Source organism: Pristiophorus japonicus, chromosome 7, assembly GCF_044704955.1.
Source record: "Pristiophorus japonicus isolate sPriJap1 chromosome 7, sPriJap1.hap1, whole genome shotgun sequence".
In the NCBI taxonomy this organism is placed as follows: Eukaryota; Metazoa; Chordata; class Chondrichthyes; family Pristiophoridae; genus Pristiophorus; species Pristiophorus japonicus.
In genome coordinates, this window is record NC_091983.1 from 11,795,074 (window position 1) to 11,814,509 (window position 19,436).

Here is a 19,436-nt window from a genome sequence, read left to right on the forward strand (position 1 = left end):
ATTCCGTGGTCGCAATTACGAGGGCAGGTGTCGACTCCTTATATCAGGGAGTCCACCTCAAGGAAGAGAAGGCTGCCCCAACAACCCATGGCGAAGCTGTAAAGATATTAAGGTTAGCATGTCCATTATACAATGTAAAATTGTAGTTTGTTAATTAGAAAGCAATGAAAACAAACCTTCAGTGTGTTTCTATTTTGTTTTTGAATGCAGCAAGTGAGGAAAGTTGTGCTCACCTTAACAGTGAGGCCTGGTGTAAAGGGCCCCAGCCTCGCCCATGCTCAATCAGCAGCATGTGTGAGCCGCTCAAACAGCTCGAAAGCTCACATCAGCACAGGAAGCTACTCAAGTTCGGAGCTGGATAACATGCTCTCCCTGAAAAAGACGACAAATCCTAACGTCAGAATCATTATGGAAGTCATTTTATAAAAAGGTGACAAAAAAAATTCCCGCAATGAATTATAAGCCAACCAAAGCTGGCCTGATTTTGCCATGACTTTGTACCGCGAGCCAGTGGATTAGTAACCCAAAGGTTATGGCAAGTTGTGAAATTGAATTTAGTAAATCTGGGCTGGCACTTGAAAAATTTGACCATGGAAACTGCGAGATTGTCATAAAAAGCCAACTGATGGCCTTCAGGTCTGGCCTACAAGTGACTCCAGTCCCAAGCCTCATGCTTGACTCTTAATACTCTGTGAAATGGTCTAGCAAGCCACTCCATTGTGCACACAATTGTTGTGCAATTTGAAGGAGAAGCCCCTCCGTCACCTTTCCCAGAGTAACTGGGGATGGACAACACATGTGACCATTCCAGCACTTCCCACATCTAAGAAAAAAAATTAAACATTGTGCTTGACCTTTTAACCCCTGTATTTAATTTCTGTTGTTGTTTGCAGATGCTGATGTGTGAACTGTTATTCATGAACTACGGGGGTAATTTTGCCAAGCACAGAGCCTCACTAGATACGAGTATAAGTAGGAAATAGAGCCACTCATGAACTGGGCGCTCCTGTCAAATGGGCTGTGTGCCTGGAGCACAGCCTGATCATTACCCCGATTACCCATTAAATATACATAGATCTGCTGTGATTGGTCACAATGGAATGTATAGTCTCTAATGTCACTTCCATTTCCTTTTCCCCAGAGGATGGAGTTGGTTTGTGTCATGTATTGATGCTTGGTGTCACTAGACACCAGGGGGCGCCACTATCAGATGGTGTTATGTATTGTCCATGGACATTAAATGTATAGTTACAATGGTGCGCCACAAGGGGCACTGTGGTGGGAGACCCGAAAGTACCTGCGAGACAGAGTATAAAAGGCTGCCCACCACACCTGAAGAGCACTCTGGAGTTACACAATAAAGGACCAAGGTCACAGCAGTTACTACAACACCAGACTGTTTTGAGTGCTACATACATCACAAATTGGCGACAAGGACACGGACGAGCTCTTCATGCAACCATGGCTACTTTGGGCACTCTAAAGGATTTCACAGAGGGTAATGACTGGGATGCCTTTACGGAAAGGCTCGAGTATTTTATAGCAAACGACCTGACAGGGGACACAAACGCACTGAACCAGCAGCAGCGCCGACCGAGCTGGAGAAGAGAGAGGGGGAGCAGGCAGCAGCTCGGTGGATTTCTGGTAGTGGCAGATCTCCCTCAGAGCCACGGTGCCGGGTCTGTAGCGGTGAGGCCTCTTCACTCCGCCCAAGGCCGGAGCGCTCTTCCAGGTCGCTTTGGTCACCAGCTGTTTGCGGGGAGAGAGAGAGAGGGAGAGCAGGCAGCAGCACAGCGAGCTCAAAATGGAGGCGAGCCCCGTGGCAGCAGAGTTCTGCAGAGAGAGGCAGGCAGGCACCAGCAGAGCACCTAAAATGGCGGCGCCCAGTAGAAACCTCGTGGGAAAAATCAAAATGGCGTCTTAAAAGGGAAATGTACCCGGGAGTCTTAAAGGGGCCTTACACCATTGGCGGTCCCCACAAAGAGACTTTTGTAAGGGCAAGAGTGAGTCAAAATGATTACTGTGATTTGTATGATGACGTGATTAATGACAAGAGTTAATACTTTGATGCTAAAATGATTACTGTGATTAAAATGATTGCTATGATTTGTGAAAAGAGTTAATATCACAATGCACAGTTAAAAGGGTTAATGGATCTGTGACTAACATGACTAATGGATTAATGTGATTTCTGATTTTATGTGATTCATGCAATTGTTCAGCGGCTGCAGACAAACCGCAAAAGGCAACTATTTTCTGAGAACAGAGGCAACGCACCAGTTGCCATACCCTGTCTCAGTGCAGCCCATTACCTCGGGCAAAAAGGGGCAGTATGCTGCCACCGTACCTCACCCAGTGAAGCTGGGATTTAATAACTGTTCAGTGTACCTGCAACCTTTTGATATAACTCTTCAACGCATACAAATGTACTGTGCATGTGTACCTGCTTTCAATGGAGATTATGTTTGTGTACTTGTATCACCCATGTAAGGACTGCAAATATCACATACTTGCACCGGATCGCAAGCATAATCTCGACATGGGGGGGGGAAGAGGCAAGTGGATGGTCATCGACTCACACTCACAAATCAACCAGGACAAACAAGGCCAAGGTTACCGGCAATTTGCTTTTGGAACTGGGGGGGGAGTGAGATGTTATGTATTGTCCATTTACATTAAATGTATAGTTGCAATGGTGCGCCACAAGGGGCACTGTGGTGGGAGACCCGAAAGTACCTGCGAGACAGAGTATAAAAGGCTGACCACCACACCTGAAGGGCACTCTGGAGTTACACAATAAAGGACCAAGGTCACAGCAGTTACTACAACACCAGACTGTGTGGAGTCAGTGATTTGAGTCCTACATACATCACAGATGGCATCGGGCTGTACGCGCATGTATGCGGGCCCTGGTATATACGTGCTGGTGCCATGTCTTGTAGTCACTTTGGGCGCGAATAAAGTGGACCAGGTTTACACCTGAGTGAGTTTACAGCAACAAGTCTTTTGAGTCATTATATACATAACATTGGCGACGAGGTAACTTAAGAACCTTCGCATGCACAACGGGCACTATTGGAATTCTGGAGAGGTTCGCGAGGATTGGGTGGATTTTATCGACCGCCTGGATCAGTATTTTGTGGCCAACAACATGGCGGGAGACAATGACGCAGTTAGGCGCTGGGCGGTTTTCCTCATTGTTTGTGGTTCAAGAATATATGGCCTCATGAAGAATCTGCTCTCACCTGCACGTCCAACGGACAAAGAATACAAGGATTTGTGTGTTTTGGTACGTGACCATCTCAGCCAAACGAGGGGATCATCATATCACGCTATCGCTTCTACACACATCTTCGTACTGAGGGCCAGGATGTGTTGGGATTCGTTGCCGACCTGCGACATCTTGCTGAGCCGAGTAAGTTCGGGATGGTGTTGGAAGACATGCTGCGAGATTTCTTTGTGATAGGCATCAACCATGATGTATTCTCCAGAAGTTATTGGCTGCAGAGACGTTGGATTTGAGCAAGGCGATCGCGACTGCCCGGGCATGCATGATGACTGATGATAATCTGAGGCAGATATTATCGAAAAGGCGGAGCTCCACAGCAAGTCCTGTAAATAAAATTCTGTCGTCGTCTGGCAGAGCTGCTTATGGCAGAGCCTACTCGACTGCTTACGTGAAACCTGTAGCTGCTCAAAGTCTGCCGACTGGTACAAATCCTCTTTCACCCTGTTGGCGTTGTGGGGGCAATCATCGGCCTCATCAGTGTCGGTTTAGGCAGTACATCTTTAACGGCTGTTCCAAAATGGGGCACCTTCAGAGAATGTGCCCACAACTGAGCAAGTGTGCTGCCGCTCATCACATTGGTGATGATGACCACTCTAGTGCACACACCTGCAGGATTGCAGCATTTATATCCACACTCTCTCCCTGGGATCGGCGGCTTATCTGGATGGGAGACTCTGGTAAGACCCACAAGCAGACAGGATGTAATTTCTGAGACTCTTCTCCCAGCACAAGAGTCTTGCACAGCAGGAGCACCGATTGCACAATTAGACACGGAGTTCAGTGTGACCAATTGCAGGGCTCCCGCTCTCCAGCTGGTAATGTGAGAGTGCTAAGATCTGAACCTTCTCACCTCTCTCCCAATACTCCAGACTCTCTCTCTCCCCCTTCACTCTCTCTCTACCCCCGCAGTTTCTCTCTCTCCCCCGTCTCTCTCTTCCCCCCCCTCCTCAATCTCTCCCTCTCCACCGTCTCTCTCATCCCCCCTCCTCACTCTCTCTCTCTCTCTCCCCCTCCTTAGTCTCTCTCTCTCCCCTCCTCAATCTCTCTCTCTCCCCTCCTCAGTCTCTCTTTCTCTCTCTCTCTCCCCTCCTCAGTCTCTGTCTCCCCTCCTCAGTCTCTCTTTCTCTCCCTCAGTCGCTCTCTCCCTCCTCAATCTCTCTCTCTCCCCTCCTCAGTCTCTCTCTCTTTCTCTCCCCTCCTCAGTCTCTCTCTCTCTCTCCCCCCCTCCCCCACGCCCAGTCTCTGTCTCTTTCTCTCATAAGAACATAAGAAACAGGAGGAGGAGTCAGCCATACGGCCCTTCGAGCCTGCTCCGTCATTTAAAACGATCATGGCTGATCTGATCATGGACTCAGATACACGTCCCTGCCCGCTCTCCATAACCCCATATTCCCTTATCGATTAAGAAACCGTCTATTTCTGTCTTAAATTTATTCAATGTCCCAGCTTCCACAGCTCTCTGAGGCAGTGAATTCCACAGATTTACAACCCTCTGAGAGAAGAAATTCCTCCTCATCTCTGTTTTAAATGGGCGTCCCCTTATTCTAAGATTATGCCCCCTAGTTCTAGTCTCCCCCATCAGTGGAAACATCCTCTCTGTATCCATTTTGTCAAGCCCCCTCATAATCTTATACATTTCAATAAGATCACCTCTCATTCTCCTGAATTTCAATGAGTAGAGGCCCAACTTACTCAGCAATTTCTCATAAGTCAACCCACTCATCTCCAGAATCAACCTAGTGAACCTTCTCTGAACTGCCTCCAAAGCAAGTATATCCTTTCGTAAATATGGAAACCAAAACTGTACGCAGTATTTCGGGTGTGGCCTCACCAATACCCTGTATAACTGTAACGAGACTTCCCTGCTTTTATTCTCCATTCCCTTTGCAATAAAGGCCAGGATTCCATTGGCCTTCCTGATCACTTCCTGTACCTGCATACTAACTGTTGTGTATCTGTAAAGCATGCACTCCCATGTTCTGCCACCAGGGAACGCATCCCCTGAAGTCCCAAGGGATCCCAGCATCCCTTGGGAGCACTGTATCTAAGCCGGCACCTAAGGCCTGTTCCTCACTCTGGAGTGTCTTAATAAAGACTGAGGTCACTGTTACTTTAACCTCCCTGTGTGCAGTCTCATCTGTGTTAGGAACACAATAACTGGCGACGAGTATACGAATCCAACGCAAAGATGCAGCAAACTGTGAGCATCCTGGAGAAGTTCTCGGAGGGTGAGGACTGGGAAGCCTATGTCGAATGGCTAGACCAGTACTTTGTAACCAACGAGCTGGACGGAGAAGGAAGCGCTGCAAAAAGGAGAGCGTTCCTCCTCACAGTCTGCGGGGCACCGACATACAGCCTCATGAAGAATCTTCTGGCTCCGGTGAAACCCACAGATAAGTCATATGAGGAGCTGTGTACACTGGCTCGGTAGCATCTTAACCCGAGGGAGTGCGTGCTGATGGCGAGGTATCGGTTCTACACGTGCCAGCGATCTGAAGGTCAGGAAGTGGCGAGCTACGTCGCTGAGCTAAGGCGACTTGCAGGACATTGTGAGTTCGATGGCTACCTGGAGCAAATGCTCAGAGACTTTTTTGTACTGGGCATTGGCCACGAGACCATCCTACGAAAACTTCTGACTGTAGAGACACCGACCCTCAGCAAGACCATTGCAATAGCACAAGTGTTTATGTCCACCAGTGATAACACCAAACAAATCTCTCAGCACACAAGTGCTAGCAATGTCATAAATTAACTGGAACTGTGTTTGCGAGCAGAAATATACAAGGCAGAAACCACGAGTCTGCAACTGCCAGCAGGCCTCAGGTGACCCAGATGACTCAGAGTCCGCAACAAAGGATGAATGCAAGGCAGTTCACACCTTGTTGGCATTGTGGAGGCATCCATTCAGCCTATTCATGCCGCTTCAAAAGATATGTTTATTAGAGCTATGGAACAATGGGGCACCTCCAACGAGCTTGCAGACGAGTGGCAAGCTCTGCAAAACCTGCTAACCAGCACTTGACAGAGGAAGATCGGTCCATGCTGATCAAGGTAATTTCGAGCCTCAGAGAGAGGAGGCAGATGCTGAAGTATACAGGGTGCACACATTTTCGACGAAATGTCCACCTATAATGCTAAATGTAAAACTGAATGGTTTACCTGTAGCCATGGAACTGGACACTGGCGCTAGCCAATCCATCATGAGTAAAAAGATGTTTGAGAGACTGTGGTGCAACAAGGCACTCAGACCAGCCCTGAGCCCCATTCACACGAAACGGAGAACGTACACCAAAAAGCTTATCACTGTCCTGGGCAGCGCCATGGTCAAGGTCAACTACGAGGGCACGGTGCACGAACTGCCACTCTGGATTGTCCCGGGTGATGGCCCCACACTGCTTGGAAGGAGCTGGCTGGGCAAAATCCGCTGGAACTGGGATGACATCCGAGCGCTATCACATGTTGATGAGGCCTCATGTACCCAAGTTCTTAACAAATTTCCTTCCCTTTTTGAGCCAGGCATTGGAAACTTTCCTGGGGCGAAGGTGCGGATCCACTTGGTCCTAGAGGCACGACCCATCCGCCACAAGGCGCAAGCGGTACCTCACATGATGAGGGAGAGAGTGGAAATCAAGCTGGACAGGCTGCAACGCGAGGGCATCATCTCCCCAGTGGAATTCAGCGAGTGGGCCAGCCCGATTGTTCCAGTACTCAAAAGTGATTTGCGGCGATTATGAAGTAAATATTAATCGTTTCTTGCTACAGGACCAATACCCGTGACCTAAGGCAGATGACCTATTTGCGACACTGGCAGGAGGCAAGATGTTCACCAAGCTCGACCTGACTTTGGCCTACATGACGCAGGAGCTGGAGGAGTCTTCGAAGGGCCTCACCTGCATCAACACGCACAAGGGACTGTTCATCTACAACAGATGCCCATTTGGAATTCAGTCGGCTGCAGCGATCTTCCAGAGAAACATGAAGAGCCTACTCAAGTCGGTACCATGCACGGTGGTTTTTCAGGACGACATATTGGTCACGGGTCGGGACACCGTCGAGCACCTACAAAACCTGGAGGAGGTCCTCCAGCGACTGGAACGCGTAGGGCTGCGGCTGAAGAGGTCGAAATGCGTCTTCATGGCAACAGAAGTGGAGTTTTTGGGGAGAAAGATTGCGGCGGATGGCATTCGGCTCATAGGCGCCAAGACAGAGGCTATCAGGAACGCACCCAGGCCACAGAACGTCACGGAACTGCAGCCGTTCCTGGGACTCCTCAACTATTTTGGTAACCTCCTACTGGGGTTAAGCACCCTCTTAGAGCCCCTACATGTGCTATTGCGTAATGGTGATAACTGGGTATGGGGAAAAGAATAAGTAATTGCTTTTGAGAAAGCCAGAAACATTTTATGCTCCAACAAGCTGCTTGTATTGTATAACCCGTGTAAAAGACTTGTGCTAGCATGTGATGCGTTGTCGTACGGAGTCGGGTGTGTATTACAACAAGCTAACGTTGCGGGGAAGTTGCAATCTGTCGCTTATGCCTCCAGGAGCTTGTCTAAGGCTGAGAGGGCCTACAGCATGATTAAGAAAGAGGCATTAGCGTGTTTGTTCGGGGTAAAGAAAATGCATCAGTACCTGTTTGGCCTCAAATTTGAGCTGGAAACCGATCACAAGCCCCTCATATCCGTGTTCGCTGAAAACAAGGGGATAAATACTAATGCCTCAGCCCGCATACAAAGGTAGGCACTCGCGCTATCAGCGTATAACTATACCATCCGCTACAGGCCAGGCACCGAGAAATGCGGATGCTCTCAGTCGGCTACCATTGCCCACCATGGGGGTAGAAATGGCGCAGCCTGCAAACTTGTTGATGGTGGCGCAGCCCGCAGACTTGTTGATGGTCATGGAAGCGTTTGAAAATGATAAATCACCTGTCACGGCCCGCCAGATTAGGACTTGGACCAGCCAAGATCCTCTGCTGTCCCTAGTAAAAAACTGTGTACTGCATGGGAGCTGGGCCAGCATCCCCGTTGAAATGCAAGAGCTAATCAAGCCATTCCAGAGGTGAAAGGACGAGCTGTCCATTCAGGCAGACTGCCTGTTGTGGGGTAACCGCGTAGTGCTACCAAAAAAGGGCAGGGAGACGTTCATGTCGGATCTCCACAGCACACACCCGGGTATAGTAATGATGAAAGCGATAGTCAGATCCCACGTGTGGTGGCCCGGTATCTGACTTAGAGTCCTGTGTACGGCAATGCAGCATGTGTGCTCAGTTGAGCAACGTGCCCAGAGAGGCACCACTAAGTTTGTGGTCCTGGCCCTCCAGACCATGGTCCAGGATCCATGTCGACTATGCGGGCCCGTTTCTAGGTAAAATGTTCCTGGTGGTGGCGGATGCTTTTTCAAAATGGATTGAATGTGAAATAATGTCGGGAAGCACCACCACCGCCACCATTGAAAGCCTGAGGGCCATGTTTGCCACCCACGGCCTGCCTGACATACTGGTCAGTGACAACGGGCCATGTTTCACCAGTGCCGAATTTAAAGAATTCATGACCCGTAATGGGATCAAACATGTCACCTCGGCCCCGTTTAAACCAGCCTCCAGTGGGCAGGCAGAGCGGGCAGTACAAACCATCAAACAGAGCCTCAAACGAGTCACAGAAGGCTCACTCCAAACCCGCCTGTCGTGAGTACTGCTCAGCTACTGCACGAGAGCCCACTCGCTCACAGGGGTGCCCCCGGCTGAGCTACTCATGAAAAGGACACTTAAAACCAGACTCTCACTGGTTCACCCCAACCTGCATGATCAGGTAGAGAGCAGGCGGCAGCAACAAAATGTAAACGATGGTCGCACCACTGTGTCACGGGAAACTGATCTGAACGACCCTGTGTATGTGCTAAACTATGGACATGGTCCCAAGTGGATCGTGGGCACGGTGATAGCTAAAGAAGGGAGTAGGGTGTTTGTAGTCAAACTAGACAGTTATACCGAGGCGGTCCACCAGGGAAAGAAAGGCTCCCGACCACCTCACCTTGTAAATAGTTTTCACTTTGACTTTGAGGGGGAGTGATGTTGTGTATCTGTAAAGCATGCACTCCCATGTTCCGCCACCAGGGAGTGCATACCCTGAAGTCCCAAGGGATCCCAGCATCCCTTGGGAGCACTGTATATAAGCCGGCCCCTAAGGCCTGTTCCTCACTCTGGAGTATCTTAATAAAGACTGTGGTCACTGTTACTTTAACCTCCCTGTGTGCAGTCTCATCTGTGTTAGGAATACAATACTAACCTCTTGTGTTTCATGTATCAGGACCTCCAGGTCCCGCTATGCTGCAGCACTTTGCAATTCTTGTCCATTTAAATAATAACTTGCTCTTCGATTTTTCTGCCAAAGTACTTAACCTCACACTTTCCAACATTATACTCCATGTGCCAAATTTTTGCCCACTCACTTAGCCTGTCTATGTTCTTTTGCAGGTTTTTTGTGTCCTCCTCACACATTGCTTTTCCTCCCATCTTTGTATCATCAGCAAACTTGGCTACGTTACACTCGGTCCCTTCATCCAAGTCGTTAATATAGATTGTAAATAGTTGGGGTCCCAGCACTGATCCCTGCAGCACCCTACTAGTCACTGATTGCCAACCCAAGAATGAACCATTTATCCCGACTCTCTTTTCTGTTCGTTAGCCAATCCTCTATCCATGCTAATATATCACCCCCAACCCCTTAAACTTTTATCTTGTGCAGTAACCTTTTATGTGGCACCTTGTCAAATGCCTTCTGGAAGTCCAAATACACCACATCCTCTGGTTCCCCTTTATCCACCCTGTTCGTTACATCCTCAAAGAATTCCAGAAAATTTGTCAAACATGACTTCCCTTTCATAAATCCATGCTGACTCTGCCGGACTGAATTTTGCTTTTCCCAATGTCCTGCTACTGCTTCTTTAATAATGGACACCAACATTTTCCCAACCACAGATGTTAGGCTAACTGGTCTATAGTTTCCTGTTTTGTGTCTGCCTCCTTTTTTAAATAGGGGCGTTACATTTGCAGTTTTCCAATCCGCTGGGACCTCCCCAGAATCCAGGGAATTTTGGTAAATTACAACCAGTTCATCCACTATCCCTGCCGCTACTTCTTTTAAGACCATAGGATGCAAGCCATCAGGTCCAGGGAATTTATCCACCTTTAGCCCCATTATCTTACAGAGTACCACCTCCATTGTGATTGTGTTAAGTTCCTCCCCCCTCTAGCCCCTTGACTATCCATTGTTGGGATATTTTTAGTGTCCTCTACCGTAAAGACTGATACAAAATATTTGTTCAGAGTTTCTGCCATCTCCATGTTCCCCATCACTAATTCCCGGGTGTCGTTCTCTATGGGACCAACATTTACTTTAGCCACTCTTTTCCTATTCATATACCTGTAGAAACTCTTGCTATCTGATTTTATTTTTCGTGCTAGTTTACTTTCATTGGGCTCAATGTTCCCCAATTCTGTTTTCTGGCGTATTGCCAGAGTTATGCCCATTTTTCTAGGCCAGAAATATTTTGCCAAAGTTTCCCCGCTGTATAATTCGAATTTGGCACCGTGCAGCGTGTCCAGTCACCTCGGGAGGGTGGAGCCTGCTGTCTGCACCAAAAAACAAAGCCGCATGCTTCTGCGCATGCGCGGGCAAAAAAAGTTATGTTTTTGACGTCGTTCCAATGGACGCGCATGCTCAGGACAGCTTGGATTTGGCAATCAGCCATTTTTAAAGAGCCAGTTGCGTGTGAGAGAGGGAGTGCTGTGTGAGAGCATTGGGAAAATCGCAGCTGGAGCAATACAAGATGCAACGCGGTGCAAGGACCAAGAATTTCCTACAGGAAGAAGTGGCAGCACGAGTTACTGTGATTGAGAACAGATGGCAGGAGCTGGACACCAGCAGAGGTCACATAAAGGCCCCATCCAAAGAAATGAATAAACGCTGGAACCAAGTGGCAGAAGATTACCACGAGATCTGGAGGCCAGTGTAAAAAGAAATGGCAGGACCTTGGTCAAACAGTTAATGTAAGTAATATTTTTATTTATTCAATGGAATTGCAATTGTAATTGTAAATGTGACCAACTGTACATGTCCCACCCAGCAGAAAGACACCCTCTCTAAAAAGTTGCATTTTCATCTTTGCAGAGGAAGGTGGCACATAATAAAAGGGAAAGAACTCGAACAGGAGGAGACCCAGCAAATCTTCACCCACTGACACCCTTGGAAGAAAAGGTCGCTGCTTTGATGGGTCCTGCCTGGAAAAAAGCAATCAGTACTGCACAAGCTGGGCCCACACTCGAGGGAGAGGGTAAGTCCTGCAAATTCAGCCCTTCAAATCAGCCTGCTGCCTGGCCTGCGATATGTGTGAGCCTACTCATGCCACCCATCCTGCCCCCTCCTCTGCTGCTAACCATTTGACTGTTCCGTTATATTTTGCAGAACTTGAGGCCAACTCTGACGACGCAGAAGACTCAGACACGGACGAGCCTGATGAGGAGAGCATCTTCCAATCCATGAGGGTGAGGGTGAGGGGGAGGGGATGGAGCTGGATGAAGCTCCCACTGTTGTACTGACTTTGGAGGAGGTGGCACTCATGGAGGTGACACTCCCTTCCGTGACTAGTGGTTTGAGTGTTGGTGGGACATTCCATGGTTTCACACCTTCTGAGGTTGCGGGTCCCAGTGGTGTGGTGCAGCGAGGCACACCCAGAGCCCCACTATCCCAGGCTGCGGGTCCCAGTGGTGTGGTGCAGCGAGGCACACTCAGGGCCCCACTATCCCAGGCTGCGGGTCCCAGTGTTGGGGTACGAGCTACACTCATGTGGAGGAGGAGAAGGGCCCAAGGAACCAAAACCCATTTCTCCCACACCAGTCTTTGAGCCACCAGAGAGTTTAGCTCTCTGATCTTATCTAACCTATGTAAATTTGCTCGTGGCTTGGGTAGTAATCCAGAGATTATTACCTTTATGGTTATGATTTTTAATTTGGCCCTTAGCTGCTCATAATCCCTTCGCAGAACCTTCTTGTCTGTCCTATCTATGTCGTTGGTACCCACATCGACCACGACAATTGGATCTTCCCCCTCCCACTCCAAGTTCCTCTCCAGCCCTGAGGAGATGTCCTTAACCCTGGCAATGGGCAAGCAACACAGTCTTTGGGACTCACGCTCACGGCTACAGAGAACTGTATCTATCCCCTCTAATGATACTGTCCCCTACTACTACAATGTTTATTTTTACTGCCCCCGCTTGAATGACCTCCTGTACCACGGTGCTGTGGTCAGTTTGCTCATCCTGCCTGCAGTCCCTGCTCTCGTACACACAGGGAGTAAGAGCCTCAAACCTGTTGGACAAGAGCAAGGGCTGAGGCTCCTCTATCACTACCTCCTGAGTCCCCACACCTTCATCACTCGTAGTCACACACTCCTGTTCTTGACCGCTAGCCAAATCTGAGTTAGTTAACCTGAGGGGTGTAACTACCCCCGGAACACAATGTCCAGGTAACTCTCCCCCTCCCTGATGTGTCGCAGTGTTTGCAGCTCGGACTCCAGCTCATCAATGCGGAGCCAAAGTTCCTCGAGCTGCAGACACTCACCGCAGACGTGGCCACCGTGGACCTCAATGGGGTCCACCAGCTCCCACATGTTGCAGCACTGACACATCACCATCCTGCCATCTTAAAGTATTTCATTCATTAACTTTTATAGTCTCACCATTGCCACAGAATTCTAACCCTGAGTAAAACACACACTACTGCTGTTTAGTAAACAGTTGATTAAATAATTAAGCAAGAAAAGCAAGAAAAGCAAGAAAGGAGAGAGAACTGACCGACCAATCACTTCTCTGCTTTCCTGTGATGTGGAATGTAGTCGCCCAGTTCCACTTCGTCACGGTCACCAACCAGCTCGCGCTGCCCCCTGCAGTATCTAACCGCCGCTGTCTGTGGGGGGAGGGGCTTACCTGAGGTGGCAATGATCTCCTCCCCCTGTCACTCTTCACGCCCCCAGCCTCTCTCTCTCTCCACCTTCTCCTCCCCCAGTCTCTCTCTCTCTCTCTCCTCCCCAGTCTCTCTCTCTCCCCCTCCCCAGTCTCTCTCTCGCCCCCCCAATCTCTCTCTCTCCCCCCCCAGTCTCCCTCTCTCTCCCCCCCCAGTCTCGCTTTCACCCCCGCAGTCACTATCTGCCCACTCAGTCTCTTTCTCTCTCTCTCCACACCCTCCCCCACCCCCCTAAAGTCTCTCTCTCTCTCTCTCTCTCTCCTCCCCCATCTCTCTCTCTCTTTCTCGCCCCAGTCTCTCTCCCTGCCCCCCCCCCCCCCCAGTCTCTCTCTTTCTCTCTCACTCCCTCACCCCCTGTCTCTCCCTCACCCCCCTTCCAGGCTCCCCCTCTCTCTCTCTCCCCACCAGTCTCTCTCTCTCTCTACCCCAGACTCTCTTACCCCCCCTCCCCAGTCTCGCTCTCCCCCGCAGTCACTCTCTGCCCACCCAGTCTCTCTCTCTCTCTCTATTCCTCCCCAGTCACTTTCCCCCACCACCCCGCCCCCGTCACTCCCCACCCCCCGTCACTCCCCACCCCCAGTCTCTCTCTCTCCCAACCCCCAGTCTCTCTCTCTCCCACCCCGCAGTCTCTATCCTTCTCTCACTCCCAATCACTCTCTCTCCCTCCCCCATCTCTCTTTCCCTCTCTCTCCCCTCCCCCCCAGTCACTCCCTCTCTCTCCCCTCGTCTCTCTCTCCCTGCCAGTCTCTCTCTCCCCCAGTCTCTCTCTCTCTCTCTCCTCCCCAGTCTCTCTCTCTCCCCCTGCCCCCCAGTCTTTCTCTCTCTCCCCCCCGGTCAATCTCTCTCTCTCCCCCCAGTCTCTCTCTCTCTCTCTCTCTCCCCCTCCCTCCCAGTCTCTCTCTCTCTCTCCCCCCCAGTCTCTCTCTCTCCTCCCCCCAGTCTCTCTTTCTCCTCCCCCCCCCAGTCTCTCTCCTCCCCCCCAGTCTCTCTATTCCCCCCAAGTCTCTCTCCACACCCCCACCACTCTCTCTCTCTCTATCCCACTCACCAGTCTCTATCTCTCTCTCCCCCCATCTCTCTCTCCCTCTCTCCCCCATCTCTCTCTCCCTCTCTCTCTCCCAGCTCCCAGACACACTCTCTCTCTCTCCCCTTGTCTCTCTCTCTCTCTCTCTCTCTCTCGCTCCCTACCAGTCTCTCTCTCCCCCTCCCCCCCCCCCCACCCCCAGTCTCTCTCTCTCTCTCTCCCCGCCTCCCCGGTCAATCTCTCTCTCTCTCCCCAGTCTCTCTCTCCCTCTCTTTCGCCTCCAAGTATCTCTCTCTCCCTCCAGACTCTCTCTCTCTCTCCCCCCAGTCGCTTTCTCTCTCCCCAGGCCCCCCTCCATGCCCTGCCCCCTCCACGCCCCTTCCCCTCACCCCCACCCTCCCTTCCCCCTCGCCCCCATCCTCCCTCCCCTCGCCTCTCCCCTAACCGCCCCCACCCCCCTCCCCTGCCCTACCCTGTTCTATCTTTTTTAGGTCCGAAGTGGATGACCTCACATTTGCCCACATTGGAATCCATTTCACAGTTTTGTCCATTCACTTAAACCTGTCAATGTCCCTTTGTAATGTTGTGCCTCCATTTACATTGCTTACAATGCTGCCTATCGGCAAATGTACTTTCGTGGCTTTCTATCCCATCATCCAAGTCATTAATAAATAATGAATAGTTGAGGCTGCAACATAGATCCCGCCAATCTTCGACCTTAACTCCATTTTCCCGTCCTATCCCCAAATTCAGTTAGTGCCCAAAAATCTATTGATAGCCTTGAATATGCTCAATGATTGGGAATCCACAGCCTTCTGGGGGAGAACATTCCAAAGATTCACAAGCTGTCGAGTGAAGAAAATTGGCTGACCCTTTATCCTGAGATCTGCAGGGAGCCTCACGAAACAAAGGACACCAAGTCGCACACCATCCTGACTTGGAAAAATAACGGCTGTTCCTGCATCGTCGCGGGGTCAAAATCCTGGAACTCCCTCCCTAACGGCACTGTGGGAGCACCTTCACCGCACGGACTGCAGCGGTTCAAGATGGTGGCTCACCATTAGTGATGGGCAATAAATGCCGGCCTTGCCAGCGACGCCCACATTCCAGGAACAAATAAAGAAAAAAGAATGACCTTTGAAGATCTGCCGCCTGTAGATCTTCTCCTCCACACTGCCGTAGGGGACCGGCCTGTTTATCAAATTGTTGGTCTGCCCAGTTCTGTAGGCTGGGTCCCCGCGGGGCTTGAGCGTCTGTGGCAGGGTTCCAGCTGGGGTCAAAGTTGGCCGCGGTGAGCATGAGGCCAATGCCGCCCACCTGTGTGGTGAGCAGGAAGTCAGAGTAGTCGGCCCACCGCTGGAAGGTCTCGATTATCTTCTGCCGCTCGGGCAGTGCTGTGGTGCCACCAGCGCTGTTGGACAGGGTGCACTGGAGGATGTCCAGCATCTTCATCGACTGCGAGAAGACCAGCGTGGGGTTGCTCTCCTCCCTCAGCTCCTCCAGCATCCCCAGCAGGAAGGCCAACCTGGTCCAGGTCTTCATCGGGCACGTGACGGACGTTGCTGGCGGGGCCCCCCCCTTGCCGTCGCACCCATCCAGGCCCAGCTCCTCCCAGATCCTCTTGGGCAGCAGTCTCGGGTGGTCACACAACCTCTTCAGGTTGGTTGGCTGCACGAGGGGCGAGCGTTTGGTCTGAAGCAGCTCCTCAATTTGCTCAGACCACACAAGCTTGTTGTAGATTTCTTCCTCGGTCTGGCTCAGGTGGACCCAGATGATCGGGTCATTCTGTCTGGTCAGACTCCGGGCCGAGGCGAGATTCTGGTCTTAGTGAGGTTTTCCGTGATGTGGAGCCCCAAGGCGTGGCATCTCTCCCTCGCCCTGGTGATGGGGTTCTCGTACTCGCTCTTGAACGACTTGGAACTGCCAGGAGGGAGCCTTAGCAAGTGAAATCGAAGAGCGACCACATCTCCTGCCGGTTGTTCTTCAGCGGTGTTTCTGTCAGCAGGATGCGGTTCTTGGCCGGGATGGTGCTGGCGGACTTGGTCGTCTTGACCGTTTTAGTCTTGACCTTGTGGGCCTCATCGAGCGTGATATATTTCCAGGTGAACTCCCTTCCATCGAGGTGGGACAGATGCCACGTGTTGTTGATCACCATTTGGTAGGTGGTCATCACCACCCCTTCGTGCCACTGCACCCGTTCCAGGTTTTTGGTCCCCTTGCTATTGGAAATTTAGAGTGGACAAGACATTGTGTTAAAGAGTGCCAGCTGTGCTCAGTGGGTAGCACACTCGCCTCTGAGTCAGAAGGTTGTGGGTTCAAGTCCCACTCCAGGGACTCGAGCCCATAATCCAGGCTGACCCTCCAGCGCCAGTGCTGAGGGAGCACTTCACTGTCAGAGGGGCAGTACTGAGGGGGTCTTGCACTGTCGGGGGTGGGGGGGGCAGTATTGAGGGGGTGCTGCACTGTCGGAGGGGCAACACTGAGAGAGTGCTGCACTGTCGGAGGAGCAACACGGAGGGAACGCCGCACTGTCTGAGATGCCATCTTTGGGATGAGACGTTAAACTGAGGCCCTGTCTGCCCTCTCGTGTGGACGTAAAAGATCCCATGGCACTATTCCGAAGAAAATCAGGGTAGTTCTCCGCCGGTGTCCTGGGCTATATCCCTCAACAAATATCACTAAAGCCGTGATCACATTGCTGTGTGTGGGAGCTTGCTGTGTGCCGATTGGCTGCAGAATTTCCTACTTCATTGGCTGTAAAGTGCTATGGGAAATCCTGAGACTGTGACAGGCACTGTAGAAATGTAAGATCATAGAATCATAGAAATTTACAGCATGGAAGGAGGCCATTTCGACCCATCGTGTCTGCGTCGGCTGGCCAAGAGCTATCCAGCCTAATCCCACTTTCCAGCTCTTGGTCCGTAGCCCTGTAGGTTACAGCATTTTAAGTGCACATCCAAGTATTTTTTAAATGTGATGAGGGTTTCTGCCTCTACCACCCTTTCAGGCAGTGAATTCCAGACCCCCACCACCCTCTGGGTGAAGAAATTTCCACTCGTATCTCCTCTAAACCTCCCCCCAATTACTTTAAATCTATGCCCCCTGGTTGTTGACCCCTCTGCCAAGGGAAACAGGTCCTTCTATCCACTCTATCCAGGCCCCTCATAATTTTATACACCTCAATCAGGTCTCCCCTTTGCCTCCTCTGTTCCAAAGAAAACAGACCCAGCATCTCCAATCTTTCCTCATAGCCAAAATTCTCCAGTCCAGGCAACATTCTTGTAAATCTCCTCTGCACCCTTTCCAGTGCAATCACATATTTCTGTAATAAGGTGACTAGAACTGCACACAGTACTTCAGCTGTGGCCTAACCAGTGTTTTATACAGTTCAAGCATAACTCCCTGTTCTTGTATTCTATGCCTAGACTAATAAAGGCAAGTATTCCATATGCCTTCTTAACCGCCTTGTCTACCTGGCCTGCTACCTTCAGGGATCTGTGGACCTGCTCTCCAAGGTCCCTTTGTTTCTCTATACTATTCGATGTCGTACCATTTAATGTATATTCCTTTGCCTTGTTAGACCTCCCCAAATCCATTACCTCCCACTTATCCGGATTGGATTCCATTTGCCACTGTTCTGCCCACCTGACCAGTACATTGATATCTTCCTGCAGTCCGCAGCTTTCTTCTTCATAATCAACCACACAGCCTATTTTAGTGTCATCTGCAAACTTCTTAATCATATCCCCAACATTCAAGTCCAAGTCATTGATATATACCACAAAAAGCAAGGGACCCAGCACTGAGCCCTGTGGAACCCCACTGGATACAGCCTTCCAGTCACAAAAACACCCATCAACCATTAGCTCTTTGCTTCCTGCCTCTGAGCCAATTTTAGATCCAACTTGTCACTTTGCCCTGGATCCCATGTGTTATGTATGAATAAAGAGTCTGACTAGATACTGTGAGCTCAAAGTAAAGTGTGACCTTAGTCTTTTATTACAGGTCTCCAGAGTGCCTCTCCAGCCTGTGAGGCCTCCTTATGTACAGGTTCTCCCAAGGGATTATGGGATCCCTTGGGACTCCAGGGGATGAGCCCTCTGGTGGATAAACAAGGTATTTACAGGTTTACATATATAATAGTCTGTGTTAATGCAGAGGCAAATTGATGCCACAGACGCACTGACCGCTGCCATCGTGTCTGGGGCCCCATCAGTTCAATGGGGACCTAACGTTGCCGAAGCAGGGCAGTAATCTGTGCTCACCCAGATTGCTCCAGATCCCGAGGCTCTGCCCCGGCCAGTAGCAGTGTGTCGGGCCTGTTGGAAACTGATGTCCTCTCTCGGGACGACATCATTCCGCATTTGCACTTGCCGCTCTCTGCAACCCATCCACACCAGAGTGCTGCCACCCATGCTGAGGTGATGAAGTCGGCAGCCGGGCATTACAGGGCCCGAGCTGGTCGGGGACATCCTGCTGGGCCATCATGTGTGGCAGCGGCTCAAAGTGAGCAACTGACTACCGGCCTTGGTGCAATCCCTGAGACCCCATTGAGGAGGAGCCACAAATGTGGGAGGGGGAGGGAGGGGAGAAGGGAAGGAGTGGGAAAACATTCAGCAAAACCCATTGAACAACTGAGGAATGGTGGCCATAGATGCTGGCCTTGTTACACCTTGTTTATATCTGAACTCAAGCAAATAATGTCACTTGAATGTCACTGGAAATGTTTGAAGGAGTCTTGTGGGTTTAATTATTTGCTGAGGATTATGGTGTTATGTTATTTTACAGCACACTATGGTTTTCTGTTCAATAAATGAATTTTTGATTTTTGACATTGTATTGAGAGTTATATACAGGGAGGCTAACAGGGCGGGGAGCAGTGTGTTCAGCAGATGCCAAGGTGTATAGGCTGGCCATTCGGCTCGTTTAGCGTCATTTACTGGAATTGATGCGCAATGAGTCTCTGACGTGCAGCCCTTCCAGCCACAGCAATGTTAGGCTGTGTCACCACCTCCTTGCTGAACCGGAGCCGTCTTATGCATTGTTCCTCAGACATATCAAGGTAAGAGTAATGCGCATGGTAAACCCTGTGCGTGTATGGC

At 50.5% G+C, this 19,436-nt stretch overlaps 1 pseudogene; it reads right to left on the reverse strand.

Moving 5' to 3' along the window:
• Positions 1–338: 338 nt before the first annotated feature.
• On the reverse strand, positions 339–18,688 carry LOC139267007 (DNA excision repair protein ERCC-6-like; annotated as a pseudogene).
• Positions 18,689–19,436: the final 748 nt, after the last annotated feature.